The sequence below is a fragment of the Diceros bicornis genome, chromosome 16 (genome assembly GCF_020826845.1).
Source record: "Diceros bicornis minor isolate mBicDic1 chromosome 16, mDicBic1.mat.cur, whole genome shotgun sequence".
Taxonomy (NCBI): Eukaryota; Metazoa; Chordata; class Mammalia; order Perissodactyla; family Rhinocerotidae; genus Diceros; species Diceros bicornis.
The window spans coordinates 16,200,681-16,227,130 of NC_080755.1; the positions used below are offsets into that span (position 1 = coordinate 16,200,681).

At 37.5% G+C, this 26,450-nt stretch overlaps 1 protein-coding gene across 1 annotated transcript in view; it reads right to left on the reverse strand.

The window, feature by feature from the left end:
- METTL4 (methyltransferase 4, N6-adenosine) overlaps positions 1–26,450 on the reverse strand; it is a 315,176-nt gene that overhangs the window by 14,262 nt on the left and 274,464 nt on the right. Inside the window, exon 10 of the transcript XR_009222413.1 lies at positions 11,862–11,906. The gene's annotated coding sequence lies outside the window, so the exon portion shown is untranslated. The remainder of the gene's footprint in view (positions 1–11,861; positions 11,907–26,450) is intronic.

Consider the following 26,450-nt stretch of genomic DNA (forward strand, 5'->3'; position numbering starts at 1 on the left):
CATTGAATAGCAGAATAAGAGGAGAATGAGAAGAGACATTTAATGAGCAGGCAAATGAAATGGGACAATTCTCCCAGGGGAAAAGGCAATGTTCCTACAGATAAAAACTATGAAAGAAGAGTACAGAACAATATTCCTGATGAATGTTGATGCAAATATCCTCAATAAAATACTAGCAAACTGAATTCAACAGCACATTAAAAGATTATGCACCATCACCCAGTGAGATTAATTCCCAGAATTCAAGACTGGTTCAACACAACGAGTATCACTCAATGTGATATACCGCATAAACAAAATGAAAGACAAAAACACATGATCATCTCAATTGATGCAGAAAAAGCATTTGACAAAATTCCACACTCTTTCATGATAAAAACATTCAACAAAATAGGAATAAAAAGAAACTAGCTCAACATAACATAAGCCATATATGAAAAACCCATAGCTGACATCATACTCAATGATAGAAAACTGAAAGTTTTTCCTCTAAGATCAAGAACAAGGCTAGTATGCCAACATAGTACTGAAAGTCCTAACCAGAGTAATTAGGCAAGAAAAAGAAATAAAAAGCATCCAAATTGGAAAAGAAGAAATTAAATTATCTCTGTTGGTAGATGACATGATCTTAAACATAGAAACCCCTAAATATTCCACACACACAAAAAAAAAACCCTGTTAGAACTAATAAACAAATTCAGCAAAGTTGCAGAATACAAAATCAATACAGAAAAATCAGTTGTATTTCTATACACTAACAATAAACAATCCAAAAAGGAAATTAGGAAAACAATCTCATTTACAGCAGCACCAAACAGAATAAAATACTCAGTATTAACTTAACCAAGGAAATGAAAATTTGTACACTGAAAACTGCAAAACATTGCTAAAAGATGTTAAAGAAGATACAAATAAACGGAAAGACATTCTATGTTCATGGATTGAAAGACTTAATATTGTTAAGATGTCCATACTACCCAATCAACAGATTCAATGCAATCCCTTCAAAATCCCAATGATGTTTTTCGCAGAAATAGGAAAATCCATCATAAAATTCATAAGGAATCTCAAGGGATCTCAAATAGCCAAAACAATCTTGAAAAAAAAAAAAACCTGGAGGACTCATACTTGCTGATTTCAAAACATATTACAAATCTACAGTATTCAAAACAATATGGTACTGGCATAAAGAGAGACATACATACTGATGAAACAGAACACAGAGCTCAGAAACAAACCCTCATGTATATAGTCAAATGATCTTCAATAAAGGTGCCAAGGCTACATGATGAGGAAAGGATAATTTCTTCAACAAATGGTGCTGGGAAAAAGCGGATATCCACGTGCAAAGGAATGAAGTTGGACCCTTACCTTATACCATATACAAAAGTTAATTCAAAATGGCTTAAAGACCAAAATGTGACACCTGAAATTATAAAACTCTTAGAAGAAAACAGGGGGGAAATCTTCATAACATTGGATTTGGCAATAGTTTCTTGAATATGATGCCTAAAACACCCATAACAAAAGCAAAAATAGACAAATGGCACTACAAATCAAACTTAAAAACTTCTTTGCAGCAAAGGATACCATCAACGGAATGAGAAGGCAACCTACAGAAAGGGAGAAAATTGCAAACTATATATCTGATAAGAGATTAATATCCAGAATATATAAAGAACACTTAAAAATCAATAACAGAAAAACAAGTAACCCAGTTAAAAAGTGGGCAAAGAAGTTGAATAGACATTTCTCCAAAGAAGATATACAAATGGCCAACAAGCATATGGAAAGATGCTCAACATTACTAATCATCAAGGAAATGCAAATCAAAACCATAATGAGATATCACCTCACATCCATTAGGATGACCACTATAAAATAATAATAATAATAATAAGTATTGGCAAGAATGTGAAGAAATTGGAGCCCTTATGCACTATTGGTGGAAAGGTAAAATGGTGCCAGCACTATGGAAAACAGCATGGAGGTTCCTTAAAAAATTAAAAATAGAATTACCATGTGATCCAACAGTCTAACTTCTGAGTATATACCCATAAGAATTGAAAGCAGGGACTCAAAGAGATATTTGCACATCCATGTTCATTGCAGCATTATCCACAATAGCCAAGACATGGAAGCAACCTAAATGTCCATCAATGGGTGAATGGATAAAGTAAATGTGATATATACATACAATGGAATATTATTCAGTGTTAAAAAGAAGGAAATCTTGTCATATGCTACAACATGGATGAACGTTGAGGACTCAATGCTAAACTAAGTGAAACAAGACAGTCACTAAAAGACAAATACTGCATGATTCCACTTATTTGAAGTATCTAAAGCAGTCAAACTCTTAGAAATGGAAAGTATAAAGGTAGTTGCCAAGGGCTGAGTGTAGGGGAAAAGGAGAGTTACTCAACAAGTAACAGTTTCAGTTTAGCAAGATGAAAAAGTCCTAGAGATCTGTTGCACAACCATGTGCATATAGTTAACACTACTGAACCATTTAAAAATGGTTAAGATGGTAAGTTTTATGTTATGTGTTTTTTACCACAATTAAAAAAATGTATCTATAGCAACTTTTAATAAACCAAGTCTCTGGTTATTTCAAAAACAAAGATAATTAGCAGATAGTCTAAGAAGTTCTTGAATAAAGAGACTGCTTGCAACCAGGAATTCTCAATAACTATAGTTAAAATGGACCAGTCTTAGTTTATCACAGCAAAGTAGAGAAGGGGCTTCCTGCTTTATTCCACAACCTCTTCTCATTTCCCATATCTTTTTCTAGAAAAGCTATTATCATGGTACCAAGATAAAATTTTTAAAATCTCTCCTAAGTTCCCTATATCTTCTTTAAGAACTAAAGATAATTTAGATAGTTTCCTTTTTTCATTTCTATCCAATCTTATGTCCCCAGGATAACAATGGTGAACTAAGATGACTGTTACATCAAAAAAGTGTTAAATAATTGTTTAAATGATGATTCCTCTCATTTCCCTCAAAGCATGGATGACTATTCATGTTCTGAAGTTTGTTTTTATCCTGAATAAAGTAGAATGTGAAATACAACTTGGTGACAACAATGGTCAAGATACCAACTCTGTAATGTCCTGGTTGCCATGGGTACTGAGAGCTGAGTTGTTGCATTAACATTTGCCTAGAGTTTTATAGGTTTAGGGGTGAGTTGTTTTGTTTCTTTAGAATTTAGACTGCTGGTGCACATAGAGGACATCCGTGTGTTTCTCAAGTAGAAATGACGTTCAGAAGAGCCAGGGAGAGGAGTGGAGACTGCGAGCAACACTACAGGAATGCCCAGGCCGTTCACCTTCCCTTGTTGGTGGGCAGGCAGGGAAGTTTCTCTTTTTTTGTCACAGTATTAATAATCTAATATCAAAAGAACCTTACAGTTACATTTCTGGTAGGTAGGAGTGTTTCCTATTTTGCTAGTCTCATTTCTCAAGGCTTGGGGCATATAGTCAGAACCTAAACTTACTTTTATATATTATGAAAATGGTGAAGGCATAATGTGAAATTAACAGCCAGCCTTCTATGGAAACCTTCATCCCAGAAGTCTGACATAGGCTGTGTGGTGTCACTTGGAGCTAAAAGTTACTGTTTCTACTAACTCCTTCACTGAGGCAAATGCTACTCAGTTGCTAAATTACAGCTATTTTCACAGTGTCACTGCTGAGCCTTCCAGCAGAGAATCATTTCATAAATAGTAATTTTGTGTTGGTGTTGATTGTCAAGCCAATTTAAGGTAGCTTGAGTAGCTTCACAGGTAAATTTAAAGGATTTGGTGAAACTCATACTTTCTCTACAAAATAATCTTGAACATTAACCCTGCACCAAAGGAAAACTACCAAAAACAAATGAGGTGCAAAGTATAATTGCCAAATAACAGACTTTATTCATGCACACGATGTATTTCCTGAGTGCCCACTACTGCCTAATACCGTGTAATAGAACTGTAAATGGGAAAGACACGGTCCCTACCCTCAGATAGCACCGTGTCCAGAGGAGTTAGAAAGGAGATGGTTATTTTTTTTTTAAGTGTGGGAAGCACCATAATAGAGTGCTATGTGAGGAAAACTTTACTCTTTCTGGTAAAATCGGGGAAGCCTCCTGCATAGAGAGCATCTTTAGCTGAATTTTGACGATCCATAGTTTAAATAGGTTCCTTTTTTCTTTTCCGTCCAGTGGAAATGGTGACCAACTGGGCTACCAGCCACCTACATAGACTATCTCATTTAACCCCATGAGGTAAGTACTATTACGTCCCCTCTTTGACAAATGGAGAAACTGGGACTTGGAGAAGGAAAGCAACTTGCCCAGAGTCACAAAGCTAGTAAGAGGTAGAGCTCAGATGGGAGTCCAGACGAGCCAATCCTCTGAGCTCACTTTCTCAATATCTGTACTTGGCTGCTTATTCCACTTGGTAGGGAATGGGGAGGACAATGCAGGCAGATGAAGCAGTTTGTACAGAGTTCTGACTGCCTGAAACTTAAGAGGGCATCTAGCAGAGTGCTGGCAGCCGAGGCCAGCCAAAGCACGGGCCTGGTAACGAGGGACATCTATGCCCTGTCCAGGAGCCAGGCCTTTATCTTGCAGGTTCTGTAGGAAAGCTGGTCCTGCTTTTTCCTAATGTGTCACCTGCCAGAACCAGAGGATGGAGCCACCAGACCTCCATTTGCAGGCCGGTGCCACCCATCACAGGCAGTGCTAATCTTGACATTTGGTAGAAGGAATGGATACAGGCAGATCTAGAGGCCCCAATTCTGAAGTGCATGACAGTCTCCCTGCTCACCCCTGACCACAATATGGGCCCTCATCCTATTCCCAAAATTTAGGCCTCACCATGTACCCCACTTCCGGAAACAGATCCTAACGTATTCTCTGTTCCAGCATCCTGGACTCAGAAGTCATGTGTCCATGACTCTGCTCCCTTCAGCACAGCAGGCCCCTCTGCCCACATGCTAACCTAGTTTATGCCCCAGATCTGCCAGGGTGCTCTATCCACCAAAAGGAACTGCTTCATCCCCCATCCCATTTGAATTCAGAATCATTTAACTAAAGCAAAGTAATCCACTTTTAATTATGATACAGACAGGATATCCAGTGTTGCAGAGAGAACATGATGAGTTTGAAGCATTAAGTCTGGTATACCATGACACTTAAACAAATTAATAGCGATAATATAGACATGATTTAAAAAGTAATAATACAGAACTAAATTCTCCATTCACGTGAAGTTCAAGAACAGATAAAACTAATTTATCATGATAGAAGCCAGAAAAATAGTTACCTCTTGGTAACTTGACTTGGTAACAAGACTCTTGGGAGAGTCTTGTTAATTAGAAAGGGACAAAAAGGAAATTTTGGGGTAATGGAAATGCTCTTTATCTTTAGCTCTTTATGGTTATACTTAAGATCTGAGCATTTTACTGGGTATAAATTATATCTTAATTTTTTAAATGCAAAAAGTAAGGATGATAGACAAAGTTTGAGAACTGATTCATTTTATCTGTTCCTGGTTTTCAAATATGTTTATCCTTAATTATTCAAGACAGATGAATGTCTGTATTAAAATGTGTTTTTCTTCTACAAAAGCAGATACTCCCACCTCTCACCACCAAATTCTACTAATTTTATTTGGTGAAAACAGAATTATCTAGTTAAGGTTGAAGAAAGACAAAATTTTAAAACATTTTCTTCTGTGACCTAAAAAAGGAAGCATGCCTAGTCAGAACTGGCAACTGGCAAGGACAAATTAAATTCATCCACATTTTTGTAATTGAAAACGTGATTACAAAATTGACTGCATTAAGGGATTATTGTCGCTTGGCAATCTGTAGCTAAGCGTTGGTTAGCAAGAGAATATTTTTGAAACAAAGTTACAACATTGTTATGGCCTCTTTATCTTCTTTTAATTTTCTCCTCATTATGCTTTTGTTGTCTATCTCAGTCTTTAAACATTGCTCATTCCTTATATTGAGACTTAAATATTGCATTTTAATCTCTAACATACAAATTAGTTTGAGAATTTCTGCAAGTCAGTAAGAACAATTACCAGTCATGAAATATATTAACTATCACACAGCTACTATATAGAATCGTTCTTGGGGGCATAAGATCAATGAACTAAATTTCTTCATGGGTATCCTTCAGAAATGACTTAGGGGTGACACCATGTTAAGTTAAAGTAAGTGGAGACAATGCGTTATCTAATAGTGTCAATCTTATCATCTTCTAGGGACACAGGAGATATAATTCTCTATCACCTGACAAAATAAACATGAAAAAGCCTTCCGTAAATCTTTGGTTTTCAAGTATACTCAACAATTGAACATTGAAATGGATTTTCACTTATTCTCAAAATTGGACTTTGTCACAAAATGACAAGTTATATTTAGAGTATAACAAGCTATTGGCTAGGCTTGGTAAAGATTGTTCCAGCAATTACTAGATTTAATTTTTAAGGGCTTTATTCTCTCTTCCCATCTTTCTCAGGAAAACAAAGCAAGGTTCGGTCTTAAATTAAAAATTTGGCATTGCATGTATTTTGTTAAATTAGTAAATAAATTTAATCATAGAAATTCTATTTTACTATGTTTTATAAATTTGAGGTGTGAATAACTTGTCAAAGAAACTACAGAGTAAGTCTAGTTATAGAGTTAGAATAGAGTGTTGTCCTCAATACAAACTCCTCTAGAAATCTGCCACTTTATAACGTCAGAGCATTTTGACCTTGTGATGACCCAGCACTTGTATTGTACTGACCACAGTATTCCAATGAAGCACTTGTTAGACTATGGTAATTAGTTGTTAATGTGTTTCCACAATTGGATTATTGGCTCCTCAAAGAAAGTGATAATGTTTTTATATATTTGTCTCCCTAAGGCCTACTGGCCTGGTATATGAAGGTTTCCCAATACATATCTGATGGAATAAATGAATTAATTATCCTTACCTCCTCTATTTTTCTATTGCAATATCTGATTTTCTCCAAATAAATTGTCACTTCATTCCTCATTTTTCCCACAATGCCCCTAACACTGGTTTCCTCTTGCAAAAGTATTCTATAATATTCTTGAGCCCTGGAATCTACTTTTAATTGATTCTGCTTTTAATTCCATGCTAGTTTCATTAAGTTTCTCATCTTACTAACCTGTATTATCCTTCTAAAGTGGCCTTGCAATCGAAACCATTAAGTCAAAATTATTTCCACAAAATATTAGCTTCTGAGGGCTGGAAGGACCTTAGTCATCATCTAGGCCCACCTCTCATTTGCCAGGAAAGGAAACTGAGACTTACAGAAAATAAGCAACTTGACTCAAGTCATACATTATTTTTTCTCAGTTCTGCTTTCTTTAGTTGATATTATGCTTCAATACTTCTGTCAAAGAATTTATCTCATTGGACAGTGATTAAATTAAGGGGTAGACAGAATGAAAGAAGATATGGAAATAGAGCTGCCCTCACAAATAAGAAAAATGGGCAGCAGCCCTGACAATGATAGGCTAAGATAAGCACACTATGCAAGGTGGTGGTGCCACTGCATGCCTGAGAGCCTGAAATACTCCAACAGGAACTTCATCCATTAGGGCTCCAAAATGTTGACTACAGTAGAACTTATGTTTTATTTTCTTCTTTCTTTTCCAAATTTTCTATAATCAATATGGATCATTTTTATGACCAGATAAAATAAAATTAACTCTATTTTTCCTAGACAGGCCTTTTTATTTTTATTTCAAAATTCCCTACGAAATGCTAATATGCCCTTAGAAGAATAAACCTCTTGAGATTCACAGAACACTGTCTCAGGTCACTTGCCAACCAGCTCATCTACAGGGCATCATTCTGAGAAAACAAGATACTGGAGTGTTGTTGCAGAGTGAGAATGACAGCCAGTGAAGAGGCTAGCTAAGAAGAAGAGGCAGAGAGGAGGCACCAAAGACGAGGCTCGCCCATCTTAGAATCTGGCCTAAATCAGGAGATGACAAACAATGGTCTATGGACCAAATCCAGCCACCGCTCATGTTTGTAATAAATTTACTACAACACAGTCACACTCATTTGCTTACATATTGTCTACAGCTGCTTTCTTGCTACAACAGCAGAGTTGAGTAGTTGGGACGAAGATCATATGGCCTGCCCTTTACAGAAGGACCTATGAAATCACCATCCATATGACCTGGCCCCTCCTCCAAGGTCACCCCACCCTGTGGGTTTCAAAGAGAATAGCATGCCTCCACTAAGTGTATAAAGCATGCTGACAGAGGCCTTCCTTTACACGTCTGTCCTAAATTTTAATTAGCTTCCTTTCTTTATAATGATAGCCTAATGGACATACTAATATAAAGGCTTATGAAGCTAAATAAAATAACACTTGACCTATTTACTTGCAACGATGTTTATAAAGGCAAAATAAAAGAATCCAAGTGCTTTCTTTTACCTCCTTTAGAAACACAACTATTTGCATATTTATCTATAGCTTGTACCAACCCATTCTAGAACATTTCAAAGAAACTGAGAAATAAATTAAGCTATTCTTCCCTTTTATAGCTTCATGATACTCCACGATGTGCCATAATTTATACAACTAATCCCCTATTGATGGATAGCTGGGTTATTTCCAGTCTTTTGCTATTATAAATGATGCTACAATGAAAAACCTTAGGCATATGTCACTTTGCATCTTTTCTAGCATGAATTTGGATTAGATACCTACAAGTGGGACTTCTGGGTTAAAGGGTAAATGTATATGCAATTTTTCTAGATATTGCTAGATTCCTCTGCAAAGGTGTTGTACTTTTTTCCATTCCCCCAGAAATGTATGAGAAAAACTGTTTCCCCACAATTTCATTATAAGAGTCTCTTGTCCAACTTTGGAATTTTTATTGCCAATCTGATATATGAAAAATAATTAAAACTACACTTGATAGACTTGAAATTCATCTGTGACTAAATGGAGTGGAAACCACAGGAATGTGATATCATCCAAGAATAGCAAATAGAATGAGAGAATTCTGGACGGCACCACATTTAAAGCTGGAGGGAGCAGAGGTAAGTAACTGACATGGGGTCCTTGCTGGGATGGAAATACAGCAAAGCCAAAACCAGCCTAAAAATTAGAATAAGAAGGGAAAAAAAGAATAATTCAGAAATCTAGAAATGTCTATATGTTTGCATATCACATTGATTATAGAAAGAGAGTGAGAAAGATGGAAGGATTAGAGGGTGTGATTGTAGAATGAGTTCTTGGAGTCTAAGATCTGGGAGGTAAAGCAGTTCTAGTTGATGACAAAATGCAGAGCATGGGCTAAAGGGTCAGTTGCTGAAATGGATTTGAAGTAAAAACCACGATGGTAGCTGAGGTCAAAGCTGTGAGGTTAGGTTTGGAAAGATCATCCACATGAATGTTGAAATCACCTAGAGCAGCCATAGGCATAGAAAGGAACACTGTGAACAGGTCACCAAACCAACCCGATTGAGATAGGAAACACAAAAGCTTCTTTCTCTAGCTCCTTATCCAAGGGGTGCTGATCATTAAACGCCCTCCCTATTCGATGACTGGCTTCATTGCCCAGTGCTGTTCAACAGACTCTGTAAGTTCCTCAATCTCAGACCCACAGGCAGGCTCTCATCTGCTACCCTAGAACAGAAACCTCAGCTTCTCTCTCACTAAGTCAGAACTTTTTTCAGTTGCATTTCAGTATCTCAAGCCTAAAGGGGACATATTGAACCACATACATGATTTCATTTTTATGCCATCGAGTTGATTCTGCCTCCTAGTGACCCTGTGTACAGCAGAGCAGAACCCAGCCCCATCTTGTTACACCATCCTCTCCCCTTCTGGTGCTATATTAGACAATGCTCTGCTGCTATTCACAGGGTTTTCATGGCCAACTTTTCAGAAGTTGGGGCCAGGTCCTTCTCCTAGTCTGTCTTAGTCTGGAAGCTCCAGAGAAACCTGTCCACCATGGGTGACCCTGCTGGTATTTGAAATACCTGGGGTACAGCTTTCAGTGTCACAGCAACATGCAGCCACCACAGTGTGACAACCAACAGAGGGTAGTGTGGTTCCTTGACCAGGAAACAAACCTGGGCTGTGGCAGCCAAATCTTAACCACTAGACCACCAGGGCTGACTATATAAGTGATACGGCTGGCCTTTTCAGTAGCTCGTGTGACAGACACCGTGATGCCCCTCTCAGATCACCGTTTGATAAAGGACTGGCTGCCCAGCTGTGAGGAGTGTGGTTGTTAACAACCACTAGCTGTTATCTCCTGTGTGGTCAACCTCAGCCTATGAGCCACAATCATCTTCTTCCCCAGGCAGTCCCCAGCCAATGACTGAGCAAGGCAGTGGCAGCAGAGCTCCTGCTCTTCCTGGGTCAGCCCATAGTCAGTGACTGAGCAAGGCGTCGGCACAAGGACCTAGGCACTTTTGTGCAACGAGACACTCCACTAGCGAGCAGTTTTTGCTCTAGAGCTCCCCACGGGCTGGCAAAGGCTTTGCCAGGTCTGCATTGTGGTCTGATAGTTCTCCTGGCCCAACCCTGCTTCTTCTCTTTTCCTTTCAATAGTATTACCCCTCAACAATCTTTTATACTCCTGTCTCAGCAAAGCTTGATGCTGGAGTTCCAATGATATGACCTGGATGTGATTCTTCTCTTTCCATCTCTTGGCTCCAAAGTCCTCAATATTGATGTTGTGCTCAGAATCTATGTGGGAGCAAGACGGCTGCAGCTCTTCGTCACATATTCTCTTGTTCTTGTCTAGCAGAAAAGAGTACTTCTCTTCCTGAAGCCTCATTAAACACCACATTGTTTGGGTCCTATTTTCATCCCTAAACCATGAAGAGGGGGATAGTATGCGCTCATTGATTTAGACCAATAAGGGCCCATCCCAGGAACTAATGGTGGGATCAGCCCACCCAAACCACATGGGCTGAGAATGCGACTTCCCCAAACAAAAACCGGAGCCATTCAAAGTTGCTATTCCCTCAATCTGTGTAGTCATCTTGCCCCTACCCCCATGTGACCTGGGACCTTGACAACCACTAACATTCCTCTCAGACTGTGCAATTCTGCCCCAGAACCTCAGATAAGAGACTAAGAACTTTGCTTCCACAAGGAAAGATCTCTTTTACTAGGGACCCATTCCACACTCCTCTGCATGGAGTTCTGCCATATGTTTGAGAAACTTTTCTGCTATGTCATTGTCAACGATCCCCTCAAATTCTTTATGGAACAAATCAGTATAAATTTTGTGGTTCCATTTGGTCTGCTCTGAGGCAGAAAATCACTGTGCTCCTCAATCCATAGTGTCTGCCTCAGTTTCGACAAACCTAAGTTGTCGAAGGAAAAAGGAAAGTTGAAATAGGCCTGTCTCCAGAACCTCTCCTCTCTGGCTCTCAGTAATGCGGGAATAAGTTGCATTATTTATCACTTCCCTCATAATAAAAGCAACCAATAAAAATATGTAAATTTATTAATTTCAACTAGTTTGAATGGGGCTTCTATAAGGGCTTCTATCTTTTAAAAGAAACACTGAATCTTGACCAAAAATGAAGAGATATTTTTTAGGCTTTGAAGCCATTTTCTCCACATGTTTGGAAACATGTGACTTTATTGTTTCAGTAATAACCAAATTCTACAAGTGAACTTAGGTCCAAGAGAAAAATCTACACACTTAGAAACTAATCAAACTGCAAAATTTAATTGTATTGCTTAATATAGCCTAGCTTATCAGTCCTATTGTCGGAATATATTGATAGTGAATTAGTAATTCCTCCTGGTTTCCCAACTAACAAACATTTTTATCCATAACGAATGAGAAACAAAAGCTCACCTCAATGTGTACACCATACCACTCGATGCTGCCTTCAGTCAGGGCCTGGTGTGGAAAGGGAGAAAGAGAGTGAGAAACACAACAAGAACTAGAGCAGTGGTGTCTCTTTACCACCTTATTAGTGAGAGAGAATGTACATTTCAGATGAAATTTGCTAGAAGACAAAAGATACAAGGCGCTCCCTACAATGCCTTTGCACTCAGAGGACAGCCTTCTCTCTGTTGACTTGCTACGTTTTGTGGGCTTGCTGACCAGTTGTTTGCCTTGTTAGCTAAGCAAATGAGAGCATTAAGGAGGTCACGGTTGCATGTACACTATAGCCCATCCGCCTGAAGAAGGGTGGCACGGCATGTGATGTGAAAAATACAGATTTTAAACTTGGAAAAACATTTTTACTATATTTTTTGTCTTTTGATTTTGAAATCAATTTACGGGCTATTACTTTAAAACAGATTTTCCAAACGCAAAAGGCAGATTATTTCAATCAAAAATAGGCAATCCAAGAAAGTATTAGATAATTTTTTATGACTGTGACTAAATGAAGTTTTGAACAAGACTCACGTAATTCTTAAACATTAGCTGGCTCCCCTATGTATCCTTGTTTGTGTCTTACTCTCTCAAACATCATCTCTCCCAATAGGGTATGTTTATGGCTCAATAGCTGTTTCGCAGTTTCAAACTCCTTAGACATTTCTGCTATTGTTTTGTGAAATCACCCTTTGCTCCAAGGGAACCATGCATTTGTGATGGGGACTGAAACAGTTTGCAATTGGCAAGTGATGGCAGATCCCATCTGCTGCTGACATTTCCAAACTCTGTCATCATAGCATTACTTCAGCCTCTCTAGACTAAATGCATTTCTAATTCCCTCTCTTTGTCCCGCATCCCACCTCCCCTTCTCCCAAAGGATTGTTTCCTCTAATAACAGTCTTGGAATTATCATCTGCTATTCTCTCATGACCCATGCAGCAATATACAACATTTATAATTTATGAATTGAAAGATCTCCAAAGACTGAATAAAACCCAGGGCATATCCAGGCCTCACATCTGTACAGTGGGTTAGAAAGTCCCATCCCCTTCTGTTCCTCCCATTGATGCGTGCAGCAGCCAGCCCTGCCACTCTGCCAAGTGACACATTGACTTTGCTGATTATTTGACAGTTTACTGCCACGGCAGGAAAATCCAGTCAAAGCTTTCAGAAGGTCTGAGCATCCATGTAAGATTTTGGAGGAGCGAGGTTTATTTGTTATATGACCTCTCCTGTCTTTAAGGTGATTGACAGTCCAGAAAATTGAGTTGCCTCTACAAGGTAATTCATAATCCACCCCACATCTTTGGTACAGTCAGATAAAGTTGTCAGCACCTAGTAATTCATAAGTGACTGTCTCAGACACTTTGTAGGAGGCTATATAAAGCACCTTTCTTCCAAAGATCTCAAAGAACTGCTCAGAGGATCTGAAATATATCCTAATATTAGCATTCAAGTAGGATGTTGCCTCTTCACTTGAAGGAGAACATAAAATGCATTGGAGAGAACTGTGAGCTTATTTCACAGCCATGATTCATATGATTAATGATGGGAAATTGATCATACCGGAAACTACAAGTATAAAATCCCCTTCCACACTATTCTTAGACAATCTCTAAGTGCAGATTTACAAAAAAAATAAAAACTGTAACAACTAAGACTTTTTTGCCAGTCCCAGTTCTTAAAATTCAATGAGGTTAGAAAGAAAATTGTAAAAGGTTGGGATTTATCTAATAATGAGTAATTTTGGAATTCTTAAGTATGTACCCACTTGTCAAAAGTTAAATAGTTCTGTAATCCATTCTGAGATTCTTTTCCATCAATATTTTTTCTATTAATTGTTGGCAGTATATGAAGGCAATGAGAAGCGTGTTCTGCTAGATTCGCAAGAACTTTAAAAGTAAAAGAAATTAGGCTGCAGTAAAGCTAGTAAAATATACATACAATTAGATGGAAATGAGCTTCAAGACTCAGCCCCTCTGAGAGTAATCCAAGCATTGTATAAATGGATAACCAGAGATTTGCAAACATCTAACACTCAATCCAGATAGACTGGATGAAATCTAAGGGAGAAAGGACTAGAACATGGTTGTAAGTTAGTAAACAGTAACAACCCATATGATTGTAATTTATCCAGAGGAAGATTCTAAGAACAAAATCACAATGGAGAGCTTGGAACATAGAAATGGAAAGTGGAAGAAAAGAGAACTTGGCCATGTTTATCTAGCACTACTCTGTGAGAAGAAACACTGAATCCAAGAAAAACAAACTAACCCTAGAGAGATAAAATAGCATAGCTCCTAAGAATGTCAGCTTTGGTCTCCAATTGCTGGGTGTGAATCCAAACTCTGAAATTTGCCAGTCCTGTAACCTTAGGAGAGTTACTTAAACTCTGGTTCCTCCATCCTCTCATCTACTTAGTGGGGAGGACACCTCCGAGGAGGCTACCTCATGCGGTCGCTGGGAGAACTTATGAATTAATATAAGTAAAGCATTTATAATGTGCCTGAAAAGGTCATAAATAAATATTATCATATATTATTATAACTCCATTGTGGCTCACGGATGATTCAATAGGCCCTACCATCAGCTGGTTGAAATCTTCAAGATTACCCACCTCTCTTTGCTTTAATTCCACGCTTACCAAACAACTTTAAATTACCAATTTGGTCTCCCAGGTATTCTGATGCAACAAAGAGGGTGCCCTGGATGAGGTTATGAATAGTCCTCCTCATCGTCCCCTACTCCACAGTGATTTAATAAATTGGCAGCCTGCTTTGTGTCTTTTAGTCTCCGATGGAATGATTAGCATGAGGTCAGCCCCTCTCAGTCTGCTCAGCTCCAGGACTCTGACAAAGCCAGGTCCTGGGCCATACAAAATTCACCAACATAACGCCACCATGAAGGATCTCTTAGTGAGAATTTTACACCTTCATACCTTCTCCTGCAGACTTTCAAACTGCCAAACTTCCCCTTTCCTACCTGCAATGTCAATTAACATATCCATGCTCTGGAATGAATATAACATTGTTTATCCATTGCCATGAGTTTGTTTAATTATAATTTAAGTCTCATAAGCTTGAACCCTAAGATTCAGCTTAATTAAAATCCAAATGGATGCTTTACATCTTTTTCTTAAAAGCAAGATACAACTGATCCATTGTGTTAAAAACAGGCACTTAGAGCTGATTTTACCAATTAATGTAAAACTTTAAAAATTAATCCCGACTAGGCAAATTGAAGTAGCGTAGGAAAACGCAGATGCCGTGGTTAAATCTTTAATTTTAAAGATAATATATTCTTAAGAAGTTATCCTCAACAATCCCTTCTGCTTTTCTAAATTTAAGTATTTTCACAATGGTATTCTGTAGAGAGTCCAGCAAATATAAGTAAAATGATATTTCCTTTATCAAAAGAATAAATCTTTCTAAAATGTATTACACATTCCTTGCCAGCTTAGGTAAAGAAAAGAAAGTCTGCTGAACATAATTTAATTCTTCTTGATGGGTCAAGGATTGTCATCACGAACATTAATTATTGTGCTATGCGGCGCTCTCTGGGATTGTGATATACCGAGCTGATTATTTCTCCTCTGAATCTTTCCCAACAGCTGAACTGTTTTATTTATTTTTTCTTTCTCTTTCCAAATTCATGTCTGCTATTTACCATTTTCTTTTTATCTTCTATTTCATGTTTAATTTTTTTAGCTTTATATAGGGAAAGGAACATAGTTTGGAGTCAAAATATAACCCTTTTTTTCCCCCACCTTACTTCTGAACCCAACTGATGAGAAAAAGATAGATAAATGAATAATCAAATATCATTTTTAATATTGATATCACTGATATTCATGAATGTAACTTAGGTTCTGACAACCCTGGGATTCTTGAAACCAAACCCCCGAATATGAGACTTACCTGCCAATACTGGGCTTTGTTCTGGGTGCTGGCCCTGTAAGAGGTACAGCATAGAGGGGCAGACCAGAATTCTGCTTCCTGAAAGCAGCTAGTTCCCAAAAGAAAAAGAAAGGAAGAAGTTGAAATCTTGCTCCTGAATTAACCAGTAACTTCTAGAGGAGTAAAGGGCATAGAGAGGCCAGGAACATAACACCAATGGATATCCTCATATATGGATCAATTAACAATGGGAAAGAAAATTCCACCCCAAAAGAGACAAACAGATAAAATTGAAACCTCAATTCCACCACAATCATGTGAAGATGATTTTAGGCAAATTACCAAACCTCACTAATCCTCAATCTCTTTGTCTTTAAATAAAAAAATTCATTGACTACATCAATGAATTACCGCATGGATTAAATTAAATAATATATAGCAGAGTAAAGACTCTCCATAATTGTGGCTACCTTCACCACAACTTCCCCGCTCCCACCTCTTCTTGCCTGTTCCTTGGCTTTGGCACTAAAGACACATGGCATAAGTAACCTTTGTAAATTAACGAGAGTACATCTTTCTGTTAGTCAGTGACTTATCAGTTACTTCAGTCATCTTATATTTCGCTCTTCTTGGCTGTGTTCATCATGCCTTGCACTTAAAGGCTTTTTCGCTTTATATTATTTGGAGGCTATTCAGGGGTTTGCTGTGCTGGGTAGCTGATAGCAGAATTCCTCAGGTATTACTTTTTACATATAACAGCAAACATTAAGTCCCTGAGTTTACAAAAGTATAGAACATGATGCCTACTTTTCCAGGAGCTTGCAACCCAATTTAAAAACAACTATCATAATTGTTTCATTGCCAAAATGTTTGTGGTGGGCAGTACAGTTAGAAGAGCCAAAGTAGCTGAACAAAAGCAACAGAAGGTTGTTTTCTGCATCTAGAATGGGAGGGTGCAAAAAAGAGTCTAAGTCCAATACTGAAGTTCAGAGAGTGTGGGGGGAACTTCAAGTATAAAAAGAACTAACAATGGATAGAGAAACAATACCAATATTTCAGGATGACTGAGTTTCTTAACATCAGATGGATCATTAGATCTGAAACCTGATAACCTAAAGAAAGTTCATAGAGCCTAGAAACTGGACAACAGGGCCCCAGGAAGAGGCCAGCATGATCCAGGTGACAAGGTCAAGTTCCTCAGTCTGGGGACAGATTCAGAGCCAGGTTCCAGGCTTCAGGTATTAACAGATGAGATTTGGGTAAAAATTGTCACTTGAGCACTCCAGCGACACTGTGAGTGAGTTAGGTTCGGGACTGTAGTCCAATTCCAGGGTGATCCCAGGAATAACCAGTCTTCTGAGGGTTGGTTAGCTGACGGTAAACTTGGGTTGAGAAAGAGATGCTATTCACACATCCATAATTCATTCATGAATGCACACATTCATTCATTCACACTAAAACTCTCTATTGAGCACCCACTTTTAGAGAAGAATGTTTTCCCTCTCACTCCTGGTTCTCATGAGGAGGGATTTTCCCAAAGCACATTCCTAGATTCCCTCTGCTCCTTTACTCACTCCATCCCTGGGAAGAGGAGTGACTTATTTGGTTAATTAATTTGAGAAAAATAAACAGCCATATTTGGCTCAATTCTGCTCATTTTTCTTTTGGGAGTGAGATTAGCAAGACCACATGCTTCTCACATTGCACTATGACCTACAACTTAGCCCACATTAGTAATAAAGTTTTCTTCTTTTATTTACTGTTTGATTTATTTCTTAACTTGGTCAGAATTCATGAAGGAAATAGATATACTAAACGTGTAATAAATGTTCCAAACCCTATGCTGGGCACTAAATATGTGGTTTATCAACACCATGCTCCTGCATGGAGTTTATAATCCCATGAGTTTGAGCTTCATTCTGAAAGGTCTGAAATTTGAACTAGTGAAGAGATAAGCATTCCATGAAAGAAAAGGATGTGAGCCAAAAGCAATGTTCCCTTTAATTGGGCAGGGCTCATTATGCAGATGGAAATTGATCAATAAGATTTACTGAGGAAGAAAGAGAACACATCTCCCCACCTTCAGCTCTCATTTCTCGAAAGGAGTAGATTAAGAGACTATAAGAACCTCTGTCACCATCCATGTAAATCTGTACCCATTCTTTTTACCTTGGATATTCTCAATAATGCCTACCATATCAAATTTGAAACTCAAGGGTAAATGAACTATCTCAATTCTCTAGGATTTAGACTCCTCCCTAGCTCTTCATGGAGCAACCCAAATTGCCCATAATCTCTTGAGATTCTTTTCTATAAATAGAATTATCTTTTTCTATAGAGAATGCTATTAACTGGTTTGCCAATGGCCTTAGATATTTATAAATTCTCCACGCTCAGAAAATGTTTCCCCTCGAACTAAGAAGACACCATCCCAGCTTTTCTTGTTATGCTTTCTCTAAGCCAGACCATGATCATGCCTTCTCAGTTGATTCCAACTCAGGAGACTCACAGGCCTTCCAACTCCAAGACAGGCTATCCAGCTTTTTCTGGGTCTGACTCAAGTCCTTCCTGATCAAAATATTCCCCCTTATTCACTAGAAATTAATAGAAATAATTCCAAGGATCACCTGAGTGAATTTCATATTGATTCCAAATCAACTTGTGTAGAAAAAGTGGAAAGAACCCAGGGCTTTAAACTTCGACAAGTCTGAGTCCAAATAACAGCTTCCCACTTGTGATAGGTAGGGTTGTTTGATGCACAACGTTTGTTCTATCTTCCTTTCAGTTTGACTTCTTGTCCTGAAAACCACATCTCCCAGGTTCCTTTGCAACTAAGGTTCAGGATATGCTTTAGGTTCTACCAATATGAAGTACTGATGGGAGATTTGGAAAACAGAAGTCTCCAGAAGCCAATTCTGCAGCTCCTACTATTTCTTCTGGCATGCAGGGGAATAGGGATCACAGGGATTTGGTTTTCCTAAAACAGCATTAGCAAAGGTCTGACTGTCTGGTAACATATAAACTCCATATCACAGCTAAAATAGTGTGGTCTTGGAGCAGCAACTGGCATGAAGCCTCATGATTCTCAGTTGCCCAAATGTAGTGAGGTAGCAGTTCTCTTGGCCAGAGAGTTCTGTAGTGGTGTTCTTGGGGTCATTCCAGGAAGCCCAGATTAGGGTCTGCTGTTTCAACTCTTTCCATAATTTTGTAAACAGCTAAATTTCTTAAATTTAATTCCTTTTCATTTAAAATAGCTAATGATTTCTGTCCTTTGCAACTGAGCCTTCATAAGTTGTTTTCTCTCTCTTAAAGTCAGTTTTCTTGTATGAAAATAAATAAAATGCCTCTTATCTTGCAGGCCACTTGTGATAATTAGTGGTGGTTCATTTTATGCTCTGAGTACAGAGTCCGTAAAAGTAACTGAGAAAGGCTAAATGGAGGCCTTCTCATGGGTCTTCAGCACCACGGACAGTTCCAGTTTTCACCAACGGGAGTCTATCACATCTCAAAATGCAACCCACAAGCTCCCGTCCCTCCTAGAAATCCTACTACTTTCTTTGAGATTAAGGACTCTCCTTATCATATCACCTCAGATCAACCAAACTGAGAGAACATTCATCCCCCCAGACAGCTGACACCATGAAAGATTTCACCCCTCTGCTGAGAACAACTCCCTCCACAACCCCAATCACCAAAATACCATAGCATAAAACAATAAGAACAATAGGCTAACAAGAGTTATAAACATACAGTAACAGAGAGGGCCATTTCCCTACAAAGTGTGTTTTTCAAGGATTGAGCCGAGCCTGACATATACTAGGTATTAAATAAATATTTTTTAATAAATAAATGACTGAACACATGCATGAATGAGCCAACTATGTTAAAAATTATTTTGAGTCTTTACATTATTGTTTCCTATTACTATTTTAGCAGGAATCCTAGTAAATTTTTCCCAGTTCAGAGAAAAACTTAATTAGTTCTATGTCATGAATTAGAATTAAAGCATATTGCTTCTCTTCTTTCTTTTGAGTATTTAGTTCTTTCAATAAAAATGTGACAGTTTATCTCAGTCACAGAATCCTGAGTATAGGAAAGTTTTAGGGTGTTTATAGTGCTGGTTCAGCTCATTCATGGTTCCTCAAAGCAATAAAGAGACATTTTAAAGGAGTTCCTGAGTTAGGTACCCTAACTAATAGGCCCTATGTACAATAATCCAGAGAATTTTATTAAACTGCTTTATATAACGCATAGTCCAGAAGTTCTAAAATCCCTAGTTCTCATCTCATAAGGGAAAGACAACAAACGGAATGCTTCTGGGGAAAAGGTTTATTACTTCTAGGTTGTGAGTGTAAGTATGCCTGAGAACCAGTGCTATGAATTTAAAATCACAAGTCTCAAGTAAAAATCCAAACCATTATCCTGAAAAATATATCTCATAGTACAATATTACAATGAAATCATCATTGTAAAATCTGTTAGGTGCCTGGCACAGTGCAAGGTAGGAGCTTGATAGGAATTAAAGCATTTAAGGCATTTACAAATCAAGTTCTTATATGCCTCATTTGCTTCCAATGACCTAAGGAATCTCTGTTTAGTATGTAATTTAAAGAATATGCTGTATTTAATTACATGAAAATATATTCATGGTATTGCAGGTGGAAATGACTAATTATAAAACAGCAAGATTTCATGTTTGTTTATGCATATTATTTAAATATATAGAAAAAACCCTGGGAAGTGCTACATTCTAAATTGGTAGTAGTTGTTATCTCTGGATAGTAGGTTTGCAGGAATTTTTTTTCCTTTTCAGTGTGTGGTTATTGGTATCTTCTAAATGTTCTAAAATGAGCCTGTTTTTCTTAAAAAGATGTGAAGAGTGTGCTTACTCCTTTTTTTCTCTTTTCTATTTCTCTCTCATCTCTCTGAGTACTCATCTGCTAATTCACCTAATTGCCAGTTCCCACTCACATCATCCACACTGCAAGGATTGCTTGATTACAATGAACACTAATGCTAATTATCTGTTGGTAAATGGTAATTTTGAAAATTCAGGTCATCCTAAAGACACATCTGCATACAACATAAGCACCTTTTTTGCATGTTCCTGAGCTTATAGAATCTCTTCTGGGCCTATAAACTGAGATATTCTCAAGCATTTCACTTAAAACCTGCACCTATAACAAGTAAATATGTTTCAACTTCTCAGTGATTAAGCTGAAAATATATATTGGTAAGTAAGGCAAGTTGAGGGCGTGGTTTATTACTACCAAATCAAGAGATGTTCTGCATATGTGAAAGGTAACTCAGGGAGGGTAAATAAATGCAACTTCTGCCCAAAGTCTCCCATGATAAAGCAAAAGTCAGCATCTAAGTGATAAGAGTAAGACTACTTCCACATTTAGACTCATATATCTATCATTTTATGGGGACAACTGATTTACAGTGTAGTGTCTTTGTGTAAAATGACTATTACTTATCTAGTTGAAATCTTCAAGGGCAAATATCGCAGTGGCCTCCATTAGGGTGTTATATTGGTGTAGATAAGCTCTTTTCCCTTAATTTGCCTTATTCTCTTTTATAAATTCTCTTATTAACTAATCAAAAGCTGCAGGTTCATGAATTCAGAATCATGAAACTCTGTTTTCTGCTATCTATCAGCCACCAGCAACTTTACTGGGCAGTCACTTGACCTCTGTCACATGCTTCCTCCATTGTAAATGACTGTAGATATCACATTCTCTTCCAGCTCTAAAGTTCTAACTTGGTTCCTTCATTTTACAACTTCACCTTACATTAAAAAAAAAAAACTTTGCAGCTCTGTAAGCATTTCTAAACACACTACCTTACTTGTTCCTTGCCACAGTCCTGGGAGGTAAAACAAATCTGCTACAGAATATCCGCAGACATAATGGATAGAACCCAGAAGACTGGTCAGGCATTGGGTTAATACAGAGGATCCAAGGACCAGTGTGCTGAAGTTCCTGGACTCATCCAGCAAGGTGTTGGCAGTATTGTAGTGAGCTTATGATTCCCACCTAAACGCACAGACACGGCACCGCTTAGCACAGTAGAGCTCACCATGTTTGACCTGGACAGCTCCTTTAAAATGATCTAGTCCAACTGCCTCACTTTATAGGTGAAAATCCAGAAATCTAGACTCTTTCCCATAAACACAGCTCGAAGCATTGTCTCTTTTCAATCCAAGTCTTCCTTCCTCAATCAGCTGTGCCCTTCTAAAATGAATAATTTCCTCTAGAGGCCAGGGAAATAGATGGAATAAATTCCACTGAATCCCTCTGTAAATGGTGTGTAGTTTATCTGGTTGTCAGGTCTTATTCTTTAAAGGTCACTCTTCTGCGGTAAGAAATTTTCTGATGTTCTTGTTAGAAATAAACTGAGTTGTTTGGGGAATGAGGAAGATGTGACTGCGCATGGATGCTTTTTCTCTGGAGTTTTTCTCCTTTTTTAATATCTTATATATGCATATACAAATTGATCACAAACAAAAATATGAAAAGTATGACAAAATAAATATAACCTATGACAAATTGTAAATAATATTTTATTTATCAATACTTTATTGTATAGAATATGCTTCTTCTATGGATAACTTTGTAGTTTCTTATCTAACAAAGGTCACTTCCAATGTTGTTTTTAATCCACATACCAAGACTCTTATTCTTGCTGTGATCTTTCTTGTATTCCTCAAGGATGGCAAGGGGTCTTTTTGCCCACAAAGGACCTGAACAGAAGGTGGTCGACCCAGTAGAACAAGCCCCAGCCCACAGGGAATGGGCAGATAACAATAATAACTAAAATTTATTGAGCACTTACTTAAGGCCAACCAACTGTTCTATGAGCTTTAATGTATTATTTCATTTACCTTTAATGTATTATTTCATTTACCCTGACAGCCACCTCTGAGCTAGGTATTACTTCGGAGGTGACGGAATGAGCCATAATGAGGAAAAAGCCTAGGATGTTGGTGAACACACCACCGGAGATGGAGACAGGGACAAGTTCCAGATGAGATAGTCAGAAGGTGGCAGTACACTGTGGGGGCAAGAAAGCAAGGCAGAAAAGAGGCACATGCATTCCGCACATCCTCTTGTCCCCCTGTATACCTACCAAGGACATGGTAGAGTATCTAACACATTGTAAATGCCAATAAAATTGAGCTGAATGAAAAACAGTGTAATGACAAAGGTCCATTTATGAATCATTGGTCAGAGAAACCAAGGTCAGATATGACTTTCAAGGTCACCTGGAAGTCATTCACTACACCCCTGCTCTGTGTTGTCCTATTTATGCTTAAATATCTTTAAAAACTGAAAAAAGAAAGAAATGGGCACAGAGTACCTACCATGTATTAATACGAGTCTAGTTGCTTTCAAATTCCATCCCCATAATAACCTGGTAAGGAAATTATTATTGCTCTCTCTTACAGATGAGGAAACTGAGATCTGAAAAGATTAAATAACTTACCCCATGTAAGTTTACACAGTTAATAGGTAGAGCCATCTAGATTCAAACCCAAATATTCCAGCTTCAAGACCAGCATCCTTTCCACTAAACCAAACTTTGCTCTTACCATAGAGAGTGTTACTTAATCAAGGTACATGAACGTGTATAGGGTTCACTGAAAATAGTCAGAATTTCATTATGTTTATCTTAAATTTAAACAATTTCAAATTACAAAATATAAATGGCTGAACAAATTTAACGTTACTGATTTGAGATATATAAATGTAAAACTCTACATCTGAATGTTTTTCATCACTCCATTCTAATTATTTTAAGTATATTGATTTAATTTACTTAACAACAATAAATGTATTATTATAGGATATAGACTATAATCATATTCTCTCTTTCTTCCTCTGCCCCTCATCTTAAAGACTTTACAACTAAAATAGAATAGAATATCAAAATATGTAGAAGTATAAATCCAACACACTTGGCCTAAACGGCATTTCCTAAATTCAAGTACCCCCAGTGGATACCAGACTTCCCTTTATTATATCCCCATGACTATCATTTTAGGAAAAGAAATATAAATTTTTTCATATAACTCTCCCCCAGTGAGGCAATAGTAACTGTTCAGATTTTCTGAGAGCTTGACAGAATCTATTAAAAGATTACAAATGTTGATTAACCTTCCATTAAGTATCAGCAAACAAAATTAAACATAGCTCACATTTTTTCCATTGCTTTACCGTTAGCGATTCCAGACTGCTGTTGTAAAGAACTATAACCTACAAAAAGATTATACAGAGGAAAAAAAAATTCTTGCATTGTGTTTCCAAAATTGACAGGAAGGGAAATTGGCAATAGAAAATAATGCAGTAAAACCAGTCATTTAAATTGAATGTTACATTTTTTGGAATAAACAAACTTATCCCTCATTTTCATATTTAAATATAGAGCAGCTAATACAGTGTTTTTCCTACAGTACGCCCTCATTGTCATCAGCATAACTTGCTTAGCCTCTGCTACTAGGAGTGTTGAGATCTTAAAAGCAAACAGGAGAGATGAGAATATATTAGAATGGGTGGGGCAAAGGCCAGTAGAAAATAATGTAAATGTCTTTATGGCCACCCAGCAAATACAAATCAACATGGTGCGCTAGGTCCAATATAAGCAAATGTCAATATTCAAAGGGTCTAATATGGTGAATGGAGATCAGAACAGCAGGAGACTGTACAACATCTAGAGGCAGGTTGTAAGGAGCAAGTTCTAGATAAAAGGTACTGTGCCCAGGATGAAGGAAGATACCAGCCAACAGCTGAAAGCTCTGGAACAAGAAGTGTCTGTCAGGGGGAGGTTGCTAGGGCTCCAGTCAAACAGAATTCAAGTTCCAGCCCAATTATACAGCATGGATATACTCAGGGGTTTTGAGGATATTGGGGGCTGAAGCTAAAACTTCTCAAGAAGTTCAAACTGCAGACACTTGACTAATTCCTCACCTCAACTCCTAGAGAAGGTAAGGTGCTAAATATCCTTATGGATTTGGTTAGTACTGACACAAAGACTGAATGTAGCTACTCTTTCCAGCTGAAATTCTTTAGGGTTTGATGCAGAGAAGAGCTGAGGGAAGCTGAGATTGACATACTCTCCTTGTAAGTGTGATAGAAATGACAGGTAGGTAGCCCCAGGTTGCCTTTGGGTTTGCAGATACAACTGATATTTACAGAGCCTCTTTCTGTCTGCCATTTAGGTTATGTCTAGACAGAAAAATACGCCTGAAGAACAGCCAATCCAAAACTTACCATTGTAAGAACAAAATTAAATCAACTACAATCAGATGGATACATTATGTCTAAACCAATCCTAAAATGATCCTCCCCTACAAAAAAAAAAAAAGAAGAAGAATCACTCCGAAAAAATGTCAATTCTGTTGCATTGTGTGGTCAAGGTCTGAAATATTTGCCTCTTAAAATCTCTGCTCCTAAGAATAATTTACAGTCACGGTCACTAGGAAAATTGGCCTCTTCCTCTTGCTGCCACATGAGTCAGAACCATGATACTATGGTAGCACGTAGCCCACAACAGCAAAACGTCACCCATGATTTCTAGGAAACTTTTCAAACTACATCCTCTTTAGCCAAAGCTATTTAGTTGCTTAATCACTGGGAAAAGCAGGTCCTTTCTTTAGTCTTAATTCCACTCCCTTAATTTCAAGTGGATTAAAAAAAAAAATGCTCTCTTTACAACCACAACGCTGATTGAGTAATTTCCATGGGTTGTATTAACAATGCCCTTCTCCAGGCATGTGATATCATGCTCTGATCCTTAGAACTGTCCTTGCTTCAAGAAAGTTTCCATTGTTCTTGTTAATTCTTGATTGTTTCTAAAATTAATTTATTTAAAAGTATCAGGTTTATTCAAAACTTTTCTGCCCTAAAGTTGCTCTGACCCTTCACTCATTAGTTTCACTACTAGGAATCAATTCTAAGGAAGGAATCATAGAAGAGCACAGAGACTTAGCTACAAATATATTTGCCACAGGGTCATTAAAAGAATGAAATGACCTAAATGTCCAGGTATAGAGTTTGGTTAAATAAACTATGGTATATTCACATTCCAGAATCTATACAGCCTTTAAGAACAATGTGAAAGAATATGCAATAACATAAATCTTATTCACAGTATACTAATAAGTGAAATAAATCTGTACAAAACAGTATGTCTGATATCTTTATTTTGTTTGTAAAAATTATGTACATATAAAATCACTTTTTGTCTAACCTGTTTTATATGCATACATATAAATCACTTCTGTGTAACATACGGAATAACACATAAATACTGGCTTCACAATGTTTTCATGACAGAATTTATAAATGAATTTAAATTAAAAATGTAAAGTATTATGGTTATTATATAATGAGTCACAGCTTACCAAAAAAGCTGACTTAATAGTGTGTCAGTCAAAATGACAAGGCTAATCTGTGTATTCTTCATCAACCATTAAAATGAACAGGAACTTCCCAGCTCTAATAGATCCTATTGGGTTGATGCAAATAAAATCTGCACAAATAAACCATCCACTAATATAATGTACATGGTAAGAGTGTTTATTACATATCTCATAGCAATAACAATATTGTGGATCATTCATCCTCCTTTTTTGAAATTATTTCTAAAGACCTTTTCCCTC